At 41.3% G+C, this 5,626-nt stretch overlaps 1 pseudogene; it reads left to right on the top strand.

Annotated features, from left to right (window-relative positions):
• LOC112070344 (5'-nucleotidase domain-containing protein 3-like) overlaps nt 1-5,626 on the top strand; it is a 53,361-nt pseudogene that overhangs the window by 19,461 nt on the left and 28,274 nt on the right.

The raw sequence follows: 5,626 nt of genomic DNA, 5'->3' as shown, positions 1-5,626 counted from the left end.
GCGTATGAATAGCCCTCACTCTCCACTTCGACTTCTAACCACCAACCCAGCTATAATTCATCCTACATCCCACTTCCCTACCACCACCAGCTATTATACATCCCTACATCCACTTCCCTACCACACGACCAGCGTATAATATCCCTACATCCACTTCCCCTAACCACCACCCAGCTATAATATCCCTACTTCCACTTCCCCTACCACCACCAGCTATAATATCCCTACATCCACTTCCCTACCACCACCAGCTATAATATCCCTACATCCACTTCTCTACCACACCAGCATATATATCCCTACATCCACCCTTCTACCACCACCAGCTATAATATCCCTACATCACTACTCTCTACCACCACCAGCTATAATATCCCTACATCCATTCTTACCACCACCAGCTATAATATCCCTACATCCACTTCCCTACCACCACCAGCTATAATATCCCTACATCCACTTCCCTACCACCACCAGCTATAATATCCCTACATCCACTTCTCTACCACCACCAGCTATAATATCCCTACATCCACTTCTCTACCACCACCAGCTATAATATCCCTACATCATCCTCTCTACCACCACCAGCTATAATATCCCTACATCCACTTCTCTACCACCACCAGCTATAATATCCCTACATCCACTTCTCTACCACCACCAGCTTATATATCCCTACATCCACCTCTCTACCCACACCAGCTATAATATCCCTACATCCACTTCTCTACCACCACCAGCTATAATATCCCTACATCCACTTCTCTACCAACCACCAGCTATAATATCCCTACATCCACTTCTCTACCACCACCAGCTATAATATCCCTACATCCACTTCCCTACCACCACCAGCTATAATATCCTTAATGCCCGTCACTGGAACTCCTTCACCCCAACAGGGTTGTTTTGATGCCAGCAGTACCGCATAGGGGCTATCTGCCATCACATCATCTGGCTCCTAGGATCTTCCCTCTGAGACGAGGCAATTCGGGCAGATTATTTAATAAAATTACATATTGCATTCCGTCTTTGTTCATTCAGTTAAGCCTGTACTCGATTGAATTACAGCAGGTGAAGTGGATTTACATCCGGTTATGGCATTATGGTAACAGAATTACATGATGAGTCCCTGACCTGTACTATACAGAAATGCATTATTATGAATATGAATATCATTCTCTTCATGGTGATTTATCCTAAATAGGTACACAAAGGTAGAAATATGCAATATCCTTATTTTGCATATTTGGGTGTTATTCTACACACTGGCTATTATTTTAATGAGCTCCGCCCCCAAACAAGTCGACATTTGGTTGTTCCGGACTAGACCAAATCTGAAACAATCATAGACATCTCTGTTTCACAAGTTTGGACATCACAGTACAGTCGCCATCCTATATCTCAGATATTTTATCTCCCTACGAGCCAGGATGCAGCCTGAGATTCTCTGGCAGGGCACTGTTAACCATTCCAGTGATTTGTCTGCCATTGTAATCCTTGGGCGAGCCGCCTAAGCATTTTTTCAGGTCGCCTGTCCAAACAGTGTAAATATATATATATATATATCAGTTATATATATATATATATACTACCAGTCAAAAGTTTGGACACACCTACTCATTCAAGGGTTTTTCTTTATTTTTACTATTTTCTACATTGTAGAATAATAGTGAAGACATCAAAACTATGAAATAACACATATGGAATCATGTAGTAACCAAAAAAGTGTTAAACAAATCAAAATATATTTTAGATTTTAGATTCTTCAAAGTAGCCACCCTTTGTCTTGATGACAGCTTTGCACACTCCTGGCATTCTCTCAATAAATACAGTATTTATTGGTTTATTCGGATCCCCATAACAACCGGCCATGTTTGGGAGTCCCATAGGGCGGCGCACAATTGGCCCAGCGTCGTCCAGGTTTGGCCGGTGTAGGTCGTCATTGTAAAGAAGAATTTGTTCTTAACTGACTTGGCCTTGATTAAATAAGGTTAAATAAAAAATTTAAAATAAATAAAACTTTGTGGAACCCTCTTCCTGGGGTTCCACAAAAACCACAAAACATGACAAGTAACAAAACACTGGTACACTGATAAACAAGGACAGTCACACAAATGTGAAATACAACGATATACAAACAAACAAATGCATAATACAAATAATGCAACAACAAAAATGTATGTCTGTGTGTACGTTTGTTTGTGTGTGTCCCTCACAGTCCCCGCCATTCCACAAGATGCTGTTTAATCTTAAAACATTTTTTTTAGGTAGTTTTGTTTGCATGAGTAATAGGAGATGGAAGGGAGTTCCATGTGATCATGGCTCTGTATAGTTGCTGTGAATTAGTTTTGGACTTGAAGAGACCCCATGTCTTGTGGGGTATGGATGGGGTGTCTGAAGAGACCCCTGGTGGCATGTCTTGTGGGGTATGGATGGGTGTCTGAAGAGACCCCTGGTGGCATGTCTCGTGGGGTATGGATGGGTGTCTGAAGAGACCCCTGGTGGCATGTCTTGTGGGGTATGGATGGGTGTCTGAAGAGACCGCTGGTGGCATGGTCTCGTGGGGTATGGATGGGTGTCTGAAGAGACCCTGGTGCATGTCTCGTTGCGGGTATGATGGGTGTTGAAGAGACCCCTGTGGCATGTCTCGTGGGGTAGGATGGGTGTCTGAAGAGACCCCTGGTGGCATGTCTCGTGGGGTATGGATGGGTGTCTGAAGAGACCCCTGGTGGCATGTCTTGTGGGGTATGGATGGGTGTCTGAGCTGAATGGTATTTGATTTATGAAGACAATCTGGAATTGTCATCACAGTAATATTTATCATAAAAACTAGAAGAGAAGCAGTTAATCTCTTGTCAACCCTCAACCAGGAAAGACTGGCATGTTGTTGATGTTAGTTCTCTGTGGGGCGGCAGGTAACCTAGTGGTTAGAGTGGAGGGGCGGCAGGTAGCCTAGTGGTTAGAGTGGAGGGGCGGCAGGTAGCCTAGTGGTTAGAGTGGAGGGGCGGCAGGTAACCTAGTGGTTAGAGCGTTGGGCCAGTATCCGAAAGGTCACTGGATCGAATCCCCGAGCTGACAAGGTAAAAAAAATCTGTCGTTCTGCCCCTGAACAATGCAGTTAACCCACTGTTCCCCGGTAGGCCATCATTGTAAATACGAATTTGTTCTTAACTGACTTACCTAGTTAAATAAAGGTTAAATATGTTTAAGAGATTGCAGTTAAGGGCAAGCCGTGCTACTCTGTTTTGAGCCAGCTGCAGCTTTGCTAAGTCTTTCTTTGCTGCACTTGACCATATTACCGGACAGTAATTAAACTGGGACAAGACCAGAGCCTGAAGAACTAGTACAGTCGATTACTGTGTAAAGAAAAAACACAACATCTTTTTATAACAGACATACTCCTCCCCATCTTCACAACAACGTTGTCAGTATGACTTGACCATGATAATTGACCATCCAATGTTATACTTAGGAGTTCATCTTCCTCAACTGGCTCAATGGTCACACCATTTATACACAACTCCTGTTGAGGTTTACGTCTTAGAGAATGTTCTGAACCCAATACAATGCTTTTAGTTGAAGATGTATTTAAGACCAGTTTATTATGAATCACCCGTTAGGATACTGACTGTAACTTCTTATTTAGATTTTTAGTGAGCTCACTGGCTTTGGGTGCTGACATGTACAGTGTGGAATCATCCGTATACATAGTGATTCTAGCTTTGTGTCTGACCAGTGGCAAATCATTTGTAAATGTCTTGCTTTGACCACCAGATGACAGAAAGAGAAAAAAAACAGTAATGAGATGAACATAACAGCCAGTGGAAGGGAGGACAGTAGCAGGAAACACAACTGATTTGTGTCCAACTATGATATCCCATTGTAGCCAATTCAATTACAGTAATTCAGATTTTTTCTTGGTGAATCCGCTACCAATTTGGTAAAATAATTATGAGTTTTAATCACATAATAATTAATAAACAAACTTGATATCAGTAAACACACTGTAACTATTTAGTAGGTCTACCTTTTTCTTGTTACTTTTGTGAACTTTCATTATCCTCCCTACATGAGGGAGAGACATTAGAAATGATCTGGGCCTTTGCTTACTGCTAATTTTTTGGACGTAAAATGCTTGAAATAATTATATATGACTTAATTTCTCAAAAATATAGACTCTTATCTTTCATTTGACACCCAATTTGACATGCTCCCATAAACTTCACATGTTGGTGCTCGTGTCCGTTTAGATGGAAAATCTTATACCAAGTTTGTGTTGTATTGCCAATTCCTCGCCGGGGGGGCAAGTTTGGCATTACAATGACCACAGGAAGTTGGCAAGACGGCATAAAACTGATCTGGGACCAGAGTCTGTTTTTCTAGTCTGGTTTCCCACATCTGTTTGTCGTGTTTTGCCAATAGGAGTTGGCAAGAAGGCACAAACAAAAATAGCCAACTTCTATGGTCGTTGTCACTCAAAACTCCTATGGTCTGACATCACAACAATCATAGGAGTTGGCACAAACAGCTCCTATGGTCATTGGCATGCCAATTTGCCATTGAATGCCACAATGAATGCTTTTGAACATGATTTCACAAGGCCCATTTCACGTGATATGCCTAAATAATTAATAACTACTAGGCTAATAATAATACTTTTGTCTTCTTTTGATAATTTAATGAACCTATATCATGTTATTTCAAGTTATCCCTTTGGAGCGCAATAGGTGGAAATGATATTGTTTAACCATTGCAACATTTGATGCACAGTCACATTCACTGTGGTGGTCTGAAGACTTCTATAGAGTTCACAGCTTGGCAATGTCTCATCGTGATTAGTATTCCCTGTAATTTGCAACAATGTCAATAAACGTCATCAACTCTCTCTTTCCTTTGCGGTACCTCAAACTGTCGTGATTACCAGATGAGAGAGAACTTTCTATGAGTTGATTTGACTCCTGGCTCAGTTTTGTCTGAGCTGTGTCATCTTAAAACCTACTTTGAGAGTTTTTTTGTTGTTCTCCTAAAACATGTTTTAACGTGATTCCTAGGACCTTTTCTACGATGCTTTGTGGATACGGCCCCGGGTCTGTTTGTGCAGTATAACCAAATSCTTTGGTCGTTGGCAGGCCTAACTAGCACTGGCATAAGACTGCACTCACTGTCACATGAAAGACCACTCTGCTCCAGATGCATATTAATCAAATCATATTAACTGGAAACTGTTATATTATGTCATTCTGTTGGACTTGACAAAGCACAGGCCATGTCTTTGTTTGTAACCTTCACAACCCCCCCAACCCCCCCATTTGATTCAACACTTGCCATATTTTTCCAAATAGAGAGAGATTCCATTTATACTGTCAGTGTCACGCTGTTAAAGTTGACACATTTATCTTCTAATAGTGGTGAGAAAACCATTGGAGAAAAATTAGTTAAAGTAGTGTTTTTTTTTAATATTCAGCCTTTTCAAGATCTTCCCATGAGAATTGGTGTAAGTGGACTTTCTGCAAAGCCTATGTTCAAAGAACGAATATTTGACTGAGCGTTATAAAACCGTGTCTTAAGTTTAGACAGTTTTACACGTCCATCTCCAAGACAGTTTTACACGTCCATCTCC

This window comes from Salvelinus sp. IW2-2015, unplaced genomic scaffold (assembly GCF_002910315.2).
Source record: "Salvelinus sp. IW2-2015 unplaced genomic scaffold, ASM291031v2 Un_scaffold1298, whole genome shotgun sequence".
NCBI lineage: Eukaryota > Metazoa > Chordata > Actinopteri > Salmoniformes > Salmonidae > Salvelinus > Salvelinus sp. IW2-2015.
The sequence above is the reverse complement of the archived record's forward strand: the minus strand, read 5'-3'. Positions and strand labels throughout refer to the sequence as shown.